A 16,945-nucleotide genomic window follows, 5' to 3' on the forward strand; every position below is an offset into this window, starting at 1 on the left:
TTTCCGTATCTGACTCAGAGTATTCCAAATGTTATGTTCAGTTGTGATGTTAAAAAAAGGGTGCACGGTGTCAGCGGGAGATTTATGGCTCATATTTTGCCTCATGCAGTTACAGATGTAGCGTTTTGACTGAACTTCTTCTGCTTCTGCTGCATGAGATGAGAACACATTTTTATAATTTTCTGAGTCTTAAAAGAGTCTGTCGCTTGAGATATATGTCCTATCTTTCATGCAAAACGCTCACTCTGTCTAGATGTGTTAAATCTGCTGCAAGTATACATTTTTTGTCACCTATAACACATGCGCAGAAAGCAGGTTAATGCGTTTACATGCCATGCGAAATCGGGGTAAGAGGTAAAAAACTACCTGTTCCAACCGGTTTATGCTTAAGCCGTTTATGACCTTATTCCAATAAAAGAAAGCGGGTTACCGCGTTTACATGACCACTTGCGTTGTCAGCTTATTAGGCATAATCGGCTAAAGAACGTCCATGTAAACGCACTCAGTATCTGAATTCCTTGCTTCATTTCATTCACTCCTTGCTTATACTCAACTACCATGCACTTTATAGGGATTAGAGAATCAGTTAACAAGTGAGCGATTTCGGACACAGCAACAGAGTCGACATAGAGAGTCGGATCCTGTGCCGGAGTCCGACCCATAGACAGTAAAAGAAATGGACAGAGCTATCCCCTTGACTTCAACGGCGGAAAGTGAGGTCAGTAACTCCTGATGGCTGAGCTTGATGACGTAGATGTGACGTGAGCAACCTGTCGGACAGCTGTAGGTCTTCTAGTAGTTGTGGAAAGTGAAATCTGAATCCCGTTGTTTAAATATTTTCTCCCGTTGCTTTTGGCTCACTACAGGCTTCTCCCCATTCTTCTCCCTTGACTTTATCAGACTTTATGTCTCCACGTACGCCCGACTGCCCAATAGACAGTAAAAGATTGCCTGCGAGCATCTCCTCCGGTCTATACGGTAATTTCTCAACTGTGCGACAGAGTCGCGTTGGTTATGACGAAATCGTTAGCCTATTTTTATAAAAACAGCTTCTGCGGGCGATAGTGTAAGATACAAGGTAATGAAGCCTTTTATGCGTTGTCGTGTTTCTTTAGAAATAAACAATAGACAAATGGAGTCTTTAAACGCCTCAGATGTTATTCACTGTCAAAGTGACTCAAAGATGAATGGGAGTCAATGGGATGCTAACAGCAGGTGATGGCTTGGTTAGCAATGGCCGCCCCTATGGGTGGAACGCTTTCTGAGTGCTAGATTAACCCCTTGGTTCGACCCCGACACTGGGGCTAATAGTCGAATATTCGATCTGTAATTAACATTCGAAAACTAAAAATACTATTCGAATTTTATTTTGTTAATTGGCTGGCAGTAAATGCAGTTGTAGCAGATATCAAGTGGTACCCTCAGGACAGAAGGACAGCTAAACATGGATGAGATGAAGGATGTACATTTATTTCCTTTAAAAAAAAAAAAGTAGGTTGGAGCAAAATTAGAAAACACACAAACTGGAAGGCCTACTGTCTCACTCCGCACTTCCCCATCTGCATTCACAGTCAGACTGAGCGCGAACGCTTAAAGGGGAAGCGATAAAGCATCCTAAGGTGCGCCACTAATTAAGGCCCCACCTACAACAATTGGTAGGAACTCCCGACTGGAACCATTGAAAATTAAACATAAATAACAATGAAAGGGTAACATTAAGTTTTGATGAAGTTAACACATTTATAAAAATATTTCTTTCAAAGCAAATAAGGTAAGGTAAAATAAAATAATAAAAGTAGGATGACATAAAATAAAAAGTCACAAGCAACTGGCTACACAGTGAATCCGTGAGAAATCCCTCTAAATCTCGCAGTTATAACTCAATCCACTGGGTGGCGTTGTGGAGCAGGTTAATAAGTTAAGTGCATTTGATCACAATGTCGTCGTCTGCCTCGCAATGTTTGGAAGAAGAATAATATCATAATCCAATAATATTATAGTTTCTCTCTACATGAAAATGTGAAACAATACAAAGTAAACACATCAGCCATATCAAACACACACACACAGGTCGGTAGGCTATAGCCTATTGACGTGTGTGTGTGTGTGTGTGTGTGTGTGTGTGTGTGTATACGTCACGCTAACTGACACGCTCTGCGCTCGTGCTCCTTGATCTTATAATGCTTTTGTTCTTTAGGCATTTTTTTACACACTGTTTAATGTTTTAAAAACCTTAAGATATAACGTAAGCGTGTTGTGTACATTGCCTAATCATAAGCTTCTTCAGAAATGGTGACGACATGTTTAGAGAAAAAAGAAAGAAACATCTCTCTCATTTTCTCAAAATACCTAATTTAAATAAACGAATATTCGATTTTTATAAGCCCAAATATTCGAATACAATATTTTGGGAAAATGCCCATCCCTAATTGTAACAATAGCCACCAAAGGTCTATACGGTCAACTAAGGTGTTCAATGTTTAGAAATGCAACCCCAGAGTTTTCTAACTAAAACTCTAAATGCGGTCTGCCGCATTTTCAAAAGTCTCAGTAGCGTAGATGACAGGCGTAACCGTAGCAAAAGTTATGCGGTTTAAAAAAAAAAATGAAAACGCACTTGTGTAAACAGGGCCTCCATCAGCATCTTTTTCATCTTTCCAACACAAAAGATCTAATGTTGTAAAAAAACAGTTAAAGTAGAACTTGAAAGTAGAAACTTTTTCTGTATTCCAAAGAAGAAAGAAATTCAGATTTGGAATAACGACAAAATAGTTTCACAACACAACTCAAAACTGCATTTAACTACATAAAGTCACCATACACATCACATATTAGCTTTCTATCTAGAGATCAGGGCTTGAAGCTGCTGTTAATATCTGTGTTAATACAAAACCCCTCTCAACCATGGCTAATTTATGAAAGCGGGATCGTGCCATGTCAGTCCGTATAGATACCTGCACCAGTGCACAATCTGATTAGTGCTTTGATTGCCATCTGCCATGGCGGGGGAATGTCTTTATCAAAGCCAGAATAAGGACTGCTCATAATTAATATTACATTGAGTCTGCAGGAAAAACAAACACGCTAACAACACAATTTCCTCCAGGCTAAAACGAGAGTGTGCAGAACACACTCACACTCTGTGCACTTAGACGTCAATTGTCCAGACGCATTCAACCTGAAACACATTTAGAGTTACTATCGTCTCCACACTCTATCGTTTGATCTCAAATCATTGCTCACTCACACCCACTTTTCATTCACTCTCACACAGCTTTTTCGGAGTGTTTACTTAAGATTGCTGCTTCTGTGCCAAGTCGTATAGTAAACATCCCATTACGAGCAGGTGGACGGACACATCTGTGAGGAAGAGAGTCTGACTAACAGCCATGTCATCGCTTGAGTTATATGGCCTTTAGGATTGAGCTGGTTGGACAACTCGAATACAAAGAACTAAAGTGCAACCCGATACTCCCATTGTTACTTTCCCTTCAAGAGAGCTTTTCATTTTTTTGTTTATTTTCTCTTTAAGGAAAAAATGCTTTGAAGGAATCTGAGAGTCGGTGAATGTGATACTAACAGTGGCGGTAGTTCACATCCATCAGTGGACTTTCCGTCCGGTTCCTGTTTATACATCCTTTATGGATAGACGAGTCAGAAAGGCAGTGGTGCACTGACTCACTCTCTCTAGAGTGCTATATCGCGCTCTTATTCTATCTCTCCATGCTTTCCTGCTCTCATCCACCCCCTCTGCCTCTATATGTAGGCCAAGTTTGAAAAAATGTGGAGAAAAAGCACGAATACAAGACGTTTCTTAAGCTTTTCAGCATGGTGGTGTATGTAAGGACATCAGAATGGGAACATGTGGAGTGTTCTGGCTGCCATCAGGAAGCGCCGTCCCTGAGGAACACTAACAATGAGGCTGATAAAAGCAGCATGGCTCACATTTCCTCCACGCACACGTGGGGGGAAAAGACTGGAGGAGGGGAGTCACAGGACTAGAAACACATCCTTTCTTCCTCTTCTCCTCTGCCTTGCTCCTCAGCAGAGCTACACAAGCACGTGACAGACCACATGATTTATATTATGTGTCCGAACAGACTGGTGTGAGTTTGTTATTGACCTGTGAAGATGTGTTTTTTCAGGGGGGCTCGGCTTGATGAATTTCTCTTGGTTGTGCTAACGTCGAAGCTAACTCAATAGCATAGAAAAACTCTAGCTCCTCAAAACTGATATCCTGTCTTCAGAATAGCATACCCTCAGGCAACATCCGTAGTCTTATCCCTCAACCACAGAGTAGATCACATTTCCATATAATAAAGACAAACCTAAATCAATATGAACTGGCTCACTTGAATATGGTCCAGTCTTTATTTATGATTTTCTTTTGTAATTGTATAATTCCTTCCCTGGAGCTGCATATGACCCAATTACGTCAGCTCAACTAACTTTTATGATACTCGTTCATGAGAATAAAAAAATGGCAGCATAATTGATACAAAATACTGCAGCACAATTAAAACCATATCTACTCCAGTTTAAGTATGGGTAATGATGGTTGACTAATCTACTAGTTGTCTGAAAAACAAATAAATCCCTTTGAAAGTATCTTTATGTAAACCTCACGTAAGAAACACATCTGATTGGGTTGTTAACCCGAAATCACCCCAATTATACAGGATTTTCTAAAAACAAAGAGGTGATTATTGTTTGGGCAACCCACCAATCGAATGGATTTAAACAAAGTTAAACAGCACTACACTCTTATTTGCAGCGAAAACCATATTCAAATTAACCAAAACATTTAATAAACAAACATGGTTCTGGTGGGATGTGTAAATGATGGTTGTTCCAACATTGTGGAGATCTCTGAAGGTTTCTCAAGGAAGAAGTTTCCATGTGGGCGAGACATGCAGATCCCAGAATCAAGAGTTGGTGGCATCTGATATTGGGCTTACTTTCCGATCTTAAAGGTTAAACGTTATTGCCGACCTTGCGGTAGCCCAAAAGCGCCACAGTTTTGTTACATCACCATATTAAACCTCTTAATGTTTGAGTCAGGCTTGATAGGAACACTTCCCACCACACAATAGGAGATTAAAAACCTGAGGCTTTGAATGGAGCAAACAGCACATCGCTAAAGCCTGAAGCTCAAGATGTCAAACCTCCGCTCCACTAAATGAGAACACATCTCACTAGGGTGTATCTGGAGGGGGAGGTGAACAGCTCTCAACCACAATGTCAGAATCTAACAATCAGGTGCTGGGAATTGTGTGTTTGTAGTAGTGTGTTTGTGTGCTGCGTCTGGTGTGGGATTACAAAATGCCTCGCCTGTAATCACTGAACTGTGAGTCACTGCTTCCTCAGCTGAACTCCACAGTGGCACCCTACACTCACATTGCCCTACGAACCTGTGATGTCATTAAAATCACATAGGTCTCGTCACAATAAATCACGGTTAAAAAAAATCGTTTTTGAGTCACTCATAAAGAGCATGTTGCGCTAACCATCTTCCCAAACTTGCAACAAGAACTTTAGAAGCACTTATATATTGTAATCAACAAAATATAAGCTTTAAAGGTTTAGTTCACTTTAAGATGAAAATCACCCCATGATTTACTCAGCCTCAAGCCATCCTAGGTGTATGACTTTCTTCTTTTTGTTGAACACAATCAGAGTTACCGTATATATTAATACATATCCAGGCTCTTCCAAGAATGGCAATAAACGAGTTTAAAGGACAACTCCGGTGAGAAATGAACCTAGGGGTAATTAACAGATGGTTACCGAGTAGATCGTTCTCTGGGATGCATTTTCATGAAAATCGAATGTAAAGAGTTTCATCTCTAAAAACAGATTAGCTTATAGCGCTTGTCTATGGGGCACAGGGTAGACACAGGGTAGACACAGGGTAGTAAAATTAAATCGCTAGTTAATACCACTAACAAGGCTCAAAATAGCCTCACACTAACACGGTAGCATGATGAGGGTCCCTACATGCAAACCAAAGCATTGAGAACTTTGTAAGTATACAAACAGTTTAATAAGAAGATACTTTATAAACATTACGTGTTCACGCACAGGCGCCATCTTGGAAAACAGTCTCGACCAGTCGAGCCACGAGCGCTGTTCTAAGTGAGCTGGTCAATAGGAATTAAGTTTGTGAAATGTAAAAATAACATGGACATTTTTTTATTTATTTATTTATTTTCTCTGTTGTGTTCAGTGTTTTCTTCCGGAAACAACAGACCATATGAGATTCCAAGTCACAGTTCATCACTTAGCAGAGCGCTCGTGGCCTGACGAGTCGAGACTGTTTTCCAAGATCTGTTTTTTGTTTGTTTTCAAAGTCTGTCCATGAACGCGTAATGCACTGTGTTTATAAAGTATCTTCTTATTAAACTGTTTGTACTCTTACAAAGTTCTCAATGCTTCGGTTTGCATGTAGGGGCCCTCATTATGCTACTGTGTTAGTTTGAGGCTATTTTTAGCCTTGTTAGTGGTATTACCTAGCGGTTTAATTTCACTACCCTGTGCCCCATAGACTAGTGTTATAAGCTAATCTGATTTTAGAGATGAAACTCTTTACATTCGATTTCCATGAAAACGCATCCCAGAGAACGGTCTACTCTGTAACCATCTGTTAATTACACCTAGGTTCATTTCTCACCGGAGTTGTCCTTTAAAGCTCAAAAAGTGCATCCATCCATCATAACACACGGCTCCGGGGGTTAATAAAGTCTTCCTGAGGCAAATCGATGGGTTTTTGTAAGAAAAATATCCATATTTAAAACTTTATCAAGTAAAATATTTAGCTTCCACCAGACCGTCTTTCATATTCAACCTACGAAAAAAGTACCTCTTACCTCTACATCATACGTACTAGTTATGATTTTTTCATACGTTTTCTTACAAAAACTCATCGATTCGCTTTAGAAGGCCTTTATTAACCCCCTGGAGCCATGTGGAGTATGTGGAAGCATCAGGATATGTATTATTATAACTTAATTTATATAACTTTCTATTTTAAACTGAATTAATCCTTTAAAGGTTTCCTGTGGTTTTATTCTAAAAAGAAAGCTTGATAGTTTAATTTGAAAATGAATAATGACAGCCATTAATACTTAACTAAAACTTTTATTGGTAATCTTTTAAAAACAATTTTTTTTTATTACAATAGTAATATTTCTTATTTGTTTAATATTTTATGTAATTATAATCATTATCATCACAAATATTTATTATATTTATATTTGTTCATATTTATTAATTATCAGCATTATTTCATAATCATATTGTGCAGCCCTTCAATCATGCACAGCAAATCTGGAGTTTACACCCCAATTTGTATTTATTTATAAAGCTGTAATTTTAGTTGTCATTTTATAACAATTGGATACCTTAGAGACCGTACAGTCCTAATATAAAAGTGTAGTTACTCTGATGCACACTGCAGAGAAGACGATTACAGTGTAATATAATCTGCTCCAATGATAAACCCAATCTCTGGTGCAGATTTAAGATTGATCCTGATGCCCTGTTTAGGGTTTCATTGCGGTTTATCCGTACTAAATCCTAAGCTACATGTTAGCCTCACATACACTCTCACTGAGCATTAAGATGTGTAGAAGATACAGATTTAAGAGCATTTTAATTAGCGAACATTCAATTCAGATCGTATCAGACATATATTAAACATGATAGGAGGTGGTTGATGTCCTTGTGATGGTACAGGCCATCAGACATAACTCAATGCACACAGCAAGGGGGTATTTAGCCATTATTTCCCCTTGATGCACATTGACAACAAAATGACAGTGCACCACATTGACCACGCATGCACATGGAACACACAAAGGCAGAACAATCGATGTTCATCACAAATCCAGGCACAAATTAAGTCTCATGGTGCAGAGTGACAAATGATAAAAAGTCTAGGCGAGTACAGGTCTAGATTTCATGCCCGACCATGTGTGCTAGAGTACATCAGCCTGCTGACACTGCTGCCCTGCAGTGCAGACTTCACAGGGTGAGTAGCATTAAAAAAAAGACATCCGTCACCCTGAGCCGGCAGGACCACAGCTGCCTAGATAGGCAGAGCCCAGCCCAGTCTGCTTTGTTTACAGACACACAACAATCACAGGCTCTGCCTCAAAAGCTACTGGGCCGGCTATCTAGATTCTAGACGGTATTTTAAAGGGCATGCATGATGCCTAAAATGTCTAGGTATGAAGCTCAGATCTCCAAAGAGATGAGGATGCCTGATCTCTTAGGACATTGCTACTAAATCAAATAAAAGTGTAATGCATTTTTGAAGCCCCAAAAGGCTCAAATGAGGTGTTTATCCCATTTTTGGTCCATGCACCAATAATGCTGTCTAGGCAGTTCACATCTTATCAGTCTTTGGCAGCTGCCATAGGGAAACGTCAACCAAAATTAATAAAGTGAAACATATCTATGCAGCCCAGACGTTAAAAGTTTTTGAGAGACAGATATCTATCTATCTATCTATCTATCTATCTATCTATCTATCTATAATAATATTGATGGTAATGTCCTATGGCAGATTGCTATAAAAAACTGCATTTTTTATTAGGTCTTGAGAGACAGCACAGTCCTTTCTATGAGGTTGCCGTAGGACATTTCGAGTAAATCTAATAAAGCAAGACTTTACACAGCTGCATTGTTCAAGGATTTTAAGGATATGACCGTGATGGTCACATGCATGCAATCCTTTTAAGTTCCTGTCTCTATCCACAGCAGATCTGATCACATTCAGCTGTCAGCACAGGTTAATAGCCTTGGAAAAATGGATGAATGAGTCTGAATGGGCAGTAATGGTGACCAAGCAAAGCAAGCTAGCAAGTTCTGTATGCAAACTCCTCTAAAGGCAACATTATCAGTTTCTGAAAATCACCTTAAGCATGATATTCGTCAAAACAGATCAACATTGTGAGAAAACGATGCAGTTTTTCTCACATAACATGCCTGTGTTTCTGAGGTAAGTTAAATGGTTAGCAGGCTAGCTGCATTACATGAACAGTTTACATTCTGAGCCTTTTCACCTCCAAAAATCAGATTTTAAGCAGGATAACCTCCGCGTATGGTCATAAATTAGTGTTCTATCGTGTGGTTTAATCAGTAATCGGAAAAAATGTAAGATGTGTAGCTAAGTAAAAAAAACATCACGTATTTAACGTATCCATCCTTCCATCGTCTCAGACTGACTGAATCTGGAAGCGCTGCGCGAGACCAGCGCAAAACAAGCGCGAGATATGCGCGCGATTTACCTTGCTTGGAAATCCTTTACTCTCCCTCGTTCATGAATTCCTCGCTCAAATAAGAAATAAATGTTCTCTAACAACAACAGCAACAACAGTAATCCAGATGGGTTAAATCCGAAAAGAAAACGTTCACACGCCGGCCTAAATCATCTTCGAAGTCAGTATCATCCATGTCGTTGTTGTGATCCCCGGCGAAGCTGCACAGGCGGAGCGGAGCGGACTGACAGCGGCAGTGCCAGCACATCCCATCCCATCCCTCTCCGCTCTCAACGCGCTGTTTCACAGGGACCGCTGGCCCGCGTCCAGCAAGCAGAGCCGCACAACACTATTCACACACACATAGTTCCTCCACAGCAAACCCCAACCCCTCCTCCTGCTGCTGCTCCTCTCCCTCCGCCTTTCCCCCAATGACACCGGAGCGACTGTGATCCAGCAAAACGCGACGCACAAACTAAACAGTCCAGCCTGACATTGCCATCAGTTTGCACCAGTTATGTTTTTTGGTGTTTTGTGTGTGTGTGTGTGTGTGTGTGTGTGTGTGTGTGTGTGTGTGTGTGTGTGTGTGTGTGTGTTTGTTTAACATGAATAAATAGTAATAAAACAACACATGAGATACAGCAGTATCAATACAAACAATAGGCCTACTGGCCTACCAGATATGGAATATGCAAGTGTAGTGAATAAGGGTTAAATCTGTCCAAAACTTGCTAGCCATTTTTTGAAAATGTCCAAAAATTTAAATTAATAGGGCCTACGTAAAAAAGTACCATGGTAACATGTCCAAAAAGCATGATAGTTCTATGTTATTTCCTATTTTTTAGTACGTGATATCACCAGAATATTACAATGTTACTGCTACGATACTTTTTGAAAGGATAAAAATACTGGTATATGAATGTTTTGTGGATTTTGTTTGGCACATTTTGTTTGGCTTTTAACAATGTACCCGGCAGTAATGCCTATCATATTCATTAAAATATTTTGGGGTAGTGCAAATACTGTCTGTAAGATTCTGTATGAATGTGATAGCCATTGAGTAGGCCTATACCATAAATATCAAAGTACCACTATTACCATCTGATACTATGACTGCAAGGAATTTTCTGCACTACGGAAAAAAGCCCTGTGTGTGTGTGTGTGTGTGTGTGTGTGTGTGTGTGTGTGTAGATGCAATGACTAACAGACCCACATCTGGATTTGCAGAAGAAACGCAGAAACATTTGGGAATGGGTTGCACTCTCTTTCCCTCTGCCTGACTTCTTCCGCCCCTTCGTTTCTAATTCAGATTTCCTTTCCCATTTAGTTTGGCCAGGGTAAACGAATAAGAGGAAAAAAGAGAGAGATACGTTTGAAAGATGCTTTCAAACTGAACCGGCTGTTAGAGGGAGGTGATTTGTGTGAACTCCTTCACACAGACGTCTAACGGTCGTTTCACCGCAAAGTCAACATTGCAGAGGACTCAATGAAAACTTTTACAAAAATTGGAAGGTGTTTTCCTTGTAAGGGTCACAGCCTGCATGCATAAATTCTGCATAACGATTCACAGAGCTATTTCTATCATTCTCAGACCATGACATTAAAAAATCACAGGTAACACTTTACAAAAAGTTATCATTTTCATATTAGCAACTATGAAAATTAATCTTAGTAAATGTTATTTTAACATTTATTAATATAATAACTAGCAATAAAAGGTTGTATTTTTATGAACTAATGTTAAATAAATACTGTAGCCTATCAGATGTATTGCACATAAGTTAGTTAATGCATTTACTAATGTTAACAAATAGGACCTGACTTTAAAATGACAAATAAAAATATGTGTTCTTTGTGGGTTACTTTACATTTCATATTTTATACAAGAGTGAATTGCTTGCACAACATTTTCACAGGAACTGAATTACCTCTAGTGATGAAAATGTCTCTGAATAAATTTTATTCAGAGACATTTTCATCACTAGAGGTAATTACTTATATGTAATTATAAGAGGTAAAACACTACAAAAGCAAAGACAAAATAGAAAGAAACATTTTCTGTATCTTTTGACATTTGTCATATGACTATACAAGAGCATTGCGTTATCAGTTCAGTAATGCTTGTTAGTAATTTGGGTAAGCAAGTTAATGATTCACAAAGTGACCTTTAAAGCCCAAGTGTAAGAAAGAACCCAATTTTAACCATGTAGTGTGAAAAGCCCTTTAGTTTTTTAAAAGTGATGTTGAACAAATTTGCATCTCTCTGAACTAGGCCATGATATAATATCCTCAATGCACAGTGCTCCCTCCCTATAACAGAAAAAAAGAGAAAATGTGCAGAAAACGAAGTAGGTATTTATTTTTGTAACATTTTAAATTCCAATTTAGTCTTGCCAAACCAAGAAATTCATTAAAAAACAATACTCAAGTTTAGATCTCCGGGTTCGATATTAGTCACCTGCGTTTTGTTAGAAATGTCCCATGATGAAATGTAATTTTCAAGTTTGTGATGATCAAAACATTCTTGTGCGTGATTTAATAAGAAATAAACACATTCCTCTTCAGACCTGTTAAGTGCTTTAAGAACAATGCCCATTAGTCTAAAGTTAGTACATTTTAGTTAGTAGTACTTTCTTCAGTAAACTATATTTAGCATGCTTTAGGGGCTGTTTACATGACACTGTTTTCAACAAAAACTTTGACAACAGCATTTTGGGGGCTTGAAAAAGCACATTTAAATAAAATAAAAACCATGTTTCAAAGTGCAAGGTTTTGAAAACGATACTGTTTTAGTCTGTGTAAACTACAAAAACGCGACTCTTTGAAAGCGGTGTCCGCGTACAGATGAGAAGTTTGGCTCTTTAAAAGAACTTGTATGTGCGTAGGTGCGTATTATTTCTTTACAAAGGAAACGCCAACTACTGACCTGGCATACATAATACTTTTTTATTATATATATATATATATATATATATATATATATATATATATATATATATATATATATATATATATATATACACACACACAGATAGAGAGTTACATAACCTCACACAACAACACACACTTCACATAATCACATGCAAAACCAAAACTTTGATGTTTTTAATTTGTATTTACAGTGTTGTCTTGTTATATCTGTCTCACTATGTCCTAGTAGCTAAAAAAAAGCTGTCAGAGCAAAACTTTCATAAACATTTATTTATCTTAACGCAAATTTGGATTTAATTTGACTGGCTCTTACTGGCAGTTTAATGTGTTTTTATAGGGGTTTTCCTTTACATATTTATACACCTTTTTCATAAAGTGCAATGTGTTGACAATACCATTGTCATTAGCACTAATGTTTATTGAAATTCAACTCACTGTATATTGTTTGTTGACAATGAAATTGCTCATTTGACAGAGTTTTGCTTAGGCCCCCCTGGAAGTGTATGGACGGCACTTACAATGATCCAGCACAGAATTTCCACAGCACTTGGTTAAACGATTTTCAGCCTTGCTTTAAACGCACTTGAACGATGGAAAGAAACACTGCACTGAGGGTCAGGATTTTCCATCTCTCTTCATCACTCTCTCACGCACACTCATGGGAGGCCCTTTGAAAAGTAATTGAAAAACACTCCAAACATAATGCAATTAGGCTGCAGGCTTACATTTCATTATTATCTGACTGCTGGTGATAACGCCATCAATAAACAAACACAAGTAGCCTATCTGAAGTCAATCAAATCTCAATGTATTTGTTGAATTTGATGACAGTCCGATCATTTATCTTTGATTTAAATCGTTATTAAGGTCATAACGAAGCTGGTGCAAAGTGAGCGAGTCACATCATCCTGGCTGTTTGTACCGCTGCTAAATTTTGGCCCCCCCAGCCACAGCGGAAATACTACTGTCCAATTTAAACAATCCCTGATCTCTCTGCACTCTAATACATATTTTAACATTTTTTGGCTCCTTCCTCTGGGCACAGGTCCCAACAGTGTCACAAGAGCCCGTTGTTTAAAACAGGCATAGTGTGTGTGTATATTTCTGTGCGTGGATGGAGGTGGACATTTGTACAAAAGGAAACCCTTGATACTGTGGGGGCGTTTCGAATAAATGAGAATGTCCAGGCTCACACGACTGTGACTGGGGAGAGAGAAGTTCTAAAATAAACTTCTGAAAAACCAAGCCCAACTATGTCTGCCAGACCAAGGCACACAATTTGTTTAATACATACCGCCTTTTGTGTCTAAATCGGCCAGAAAAGTACAAGAGGAAGAGATTGCAATGTTCTTTGAGAAAATGAAAGGGTGAAATTTCCTCAAAACGTATAAAAATATGGGAAACCGACCTCTCTTGCCGTCTCTGGCTTTTTCTATACAGGAAATGTGGTTCTGGTTAGGAGTCTCTGAGTTTGGTTATTTTTGTCTTACTGCCTCAGGCTCAGAGACAAAGCAGGGTGTATGTGTGTGAATACATCGAGGGGTTTGTTATTTTTCGGAAGGCGGTCACACGGGTTCACCATTCTACTTCTGAGGACATACGGACAGGTTGTATGGCTGACATAAACCAAATTGGATGGAGAAGGAATTGAATGCTATTTGTACGTGTGTGTGTGTGTGTGTTTACTGAGGTTACAGCTATGTGGCCTATAATGTCTGAAATAGATGTAAACAATACTGACCTATAATTGAAGCAAGATAGAGTTTATCCCTTGTCACACACACACACACACACACACACACACACACGCACACAAATGGGAAAACAGACATTCTTTTAAAAGAATTTTTTTGTTGTTGTAATGATTTGATTATGAAATACAAACAAGCTTGATGTCTAACTTTAAAAAATGAATGAGGAGGAGTAGTGAATGGATCACTAAAGACCAGAGGTGTGCGGTAAAGGGTTAAAGGGATAGTTCACTCATGAATTAATACAAATTTGCTCATTATTTACTTTCCCTCGTGTTTCTCTTTTCTTTCTTCCGTAAAATGTTTACACAGATTGTACTTTCACATACAACGAAAGCATGTAAATACAGGCCATACATCTTGTGTGTGTGTTGCGGTCCTAAAATGTCCTTTCTATAAAATAGGCTCTTAAATGTGCAATGTTCTCATCATCTTCAGCTCAGGGGCTGGGGGTGGACAAGCCACAGGGCTTTGGTGGGGTTTCGGTGTTTAGGGTGTAGGATGTTGGCTGTGGGTGGAGGTTTTTTATGAATAATCTCAGTGGTTACAAACCTCCTTTAAATCACATCAAAGCTACCCCACAGTCTCTGCAATGAGCCCTGTGTTGATACTGAATTAGTGTAATTTGAGTTTTTACAGATCCAGGTGTGAGCGAGCTTAACAGCAGATATTTATGGTATTTTCCTCATGGGAAAGTCTAGATGTATTAGCTGTGGGTCATAAAAGAGTTAGAAACTTTAGAGGGATTAAAGAACCATTTGTGCACTGTAACATAGTTATCCAGCAATGTTTTTGGGATGGACACCAAGCACCTGTGTCTGTACAGAGGTGTATGCTATTGGACAACTGAGAATCATAACTGTGCTCAGATGTATGCGAGAATGTTATTGAATGGCCTAAAGAGACCTGTAACTTCTCTACATATAGAAGCAATATAGAAGCCAGTCATGACTCTTTTTGTGCCTCATGTCAGCATGCGTGTATGTTATGAGAGAAGAAAATGTGTTTCCAGTTAAATCCAGAGGGAAAAAAGCAACACACCCACATGTAAGCACTTCAAACGTGTGTGAGATCTCCCCTGCTGTAATTTCACTGCAAAGCTTTACTCCCATCTGGCCTGTACACCATACACGCGCACACACACAGACACAACCTAAACATCTAAAGCTTAGGCTACTAACACACCCACACACAAATATATCCCACCGTATACATTGGAAACACATGGGATAAAATACATAAGATAAACAAGACCAGATAAACAGCACGTGAGTCGATAAAGTTTACTAAAACGTACTGGAACACATTAATCTAGTTTTAGTTGAAGTTTTCAAAGCTAAAAATCACTTTGAAACCAAAGTCAGTGTTGAAAGCTGAGTCATTCTGTTCTCAAGTCTTTTTGAATATTGATTGAGGGTAGAACTAGTGAATGCAAATACACCTCTGACAATGTGAATGTGAATGTGTATGAGAGAGAGAAAAAAAGCTTAAAGATTGTATCTAGACAAAAATAACAGGGCATGAATTCAATAAGAAAATTCTATTTAGTGTTATATGTATCTTCATCACTCTAGACACTCTTGGTAGTGTGATATGCTTTATAGACAAGTGGGGATTTTTTAGTGACTATTTCTGTATGTTACATCACTCCGCCAGTAGGCGGCAACAAGTGAGTCACTGAATCATATAATCAATCAATTTGTTCAAAAACAGATTGTTTCAATGAATCATTGGATGCGTCCGAAATTGCATACTCTCGAGTAGGTACTAATTTTGATTAAGTAATCACTTCACGACCACTTAAAAAAAGTATGTTCTGAGCGTGTGTAGAATGTAATCTGGACATACTACATTCACCGTGTTGTCATTATCATGTGTCCAGCAGCATCAGTTGAGTCACTTCACTGCCATTCACAAGTCATCTCCCGTTGCCTCATGGGATAGTAAGGTGTCCATCAAACGCACACAGTAATAGATCATCTGGGTACTTTTTGCCTCCTTTTTTATGAGTACTGTGAAATTGGAAATTTGAAAAACACTGAAAAAAAAAAAAAAATGAAAAATTCTTTATGAATGATTCAATAAATCATTCACCTCAAATGGTTTCATGCAAGATTTTTAAAAAAATGAAATCTAAAACCATTTTGTTCTTTATAACTAATACCTTTTATATTGAAGGCCTTATATTTTAAATATTAAAGGGTTAGTTCTCCCAAACTAACCCTTTAATATTTAAAATTAGCCCATGATTTACTCACTCTCAAATCATCCTATGAAATTCTTCTTTCAAACCAATAAAAGTTTAATTATATTAAAAAAGTCCTGGCTACTCCAAGCTGTAAAATGGCAGGGATTGTTGTTTTGTTTTAAAGTCCATAAAAGTGCATATTTGTCAGTCAAATATTGTGCTCCACATGGTTCCGGGACGTTAATAAATGCCTTTGGATGTGAACTGATGTGTTTGTGTAAAACTTTATTAAGTAAAGTTTCAGCCGATCACCTTCCATATTCAGTTTATAAAAAAGGTGTTGAATGTGCCTCTGCAGTTCAAAGGCTTATGTGACCTGGTACGTTCGTCCGACGTCGCGTACGCATCTTGAACTCCGAGAAGGCACTTTCAACACTTTTCCACGGATGGCAACTGGCCATAAATTTAATTCAGAAAGTTTTTAAATTTTTCTTACACAAACTCTACAATTGGCTTCAAAAGGCCTTTATTAACCTCCCGGAGCCATGCAAAGCATGTTATTTGATGGACAGATGCATTTTTAGGCACTTCAAAAACAGAACAACAATCCCTGCCATTTTAAAGCTTGGATAAGGGCTCTTAATGTAACTCAACTTTTATTCATCTGAAAGAACAATGGCATATACACCCAGGATGACTTGAGGGTAAAGAGAGTAAATCATGGGCTTATTTTAATTTTTAAACTTTAAGTTGTCACTCTGCAGGGCTATTTAAGTAAACTGTTAAAAAAAAGCTAAAATGAGAAACAACAACCC

General features: G+C 38.4%; 1 protein-coding gene across 12 annotated transcripts in view; it reads right to left on the reverse strand.

Annotated features, from left to right (window-relative positions):
- frmd4a (FERM domain containing 4A) overlaps positions 1-16,945 on the reverse strand; it is a 199,341-nt gene that overhangs the window by 56,164 nt on the left and 126,232 nt on the right. Inside the window, exon 1 of one of the 12 annotated variants that reach the window (XM_067420100.1) lies at positions 9,291-9,636. The exons of the other annotated variants lie outside the window; for them this stretch is intronic. The gene's annotated coding sequence lies outside the window, so the exon portion shown is untranslated. Of the gene's footprint in view, positions 1-9,290; positions 9,637-16,945 lie in introns of those variants that run through there. 12 annotated transcript variants of the gene reach the window in all.

This window comes from Pseudorasbora parva, chromosome 16, assembly GCF_024679245.1.
Source record: "Pseudorasbora parva isolate DD20220531a chromosome 16, ASM2467924v1, whole genome shotgun sequence".
Classification (NCBI taxonomy): domain Eukaryota; kingdom Metazoa; phylum Chordata; class Actinopteri; order Cypriniformes; family Gobionidae; genus Pseudorasbora; species Pseudorasbora parva.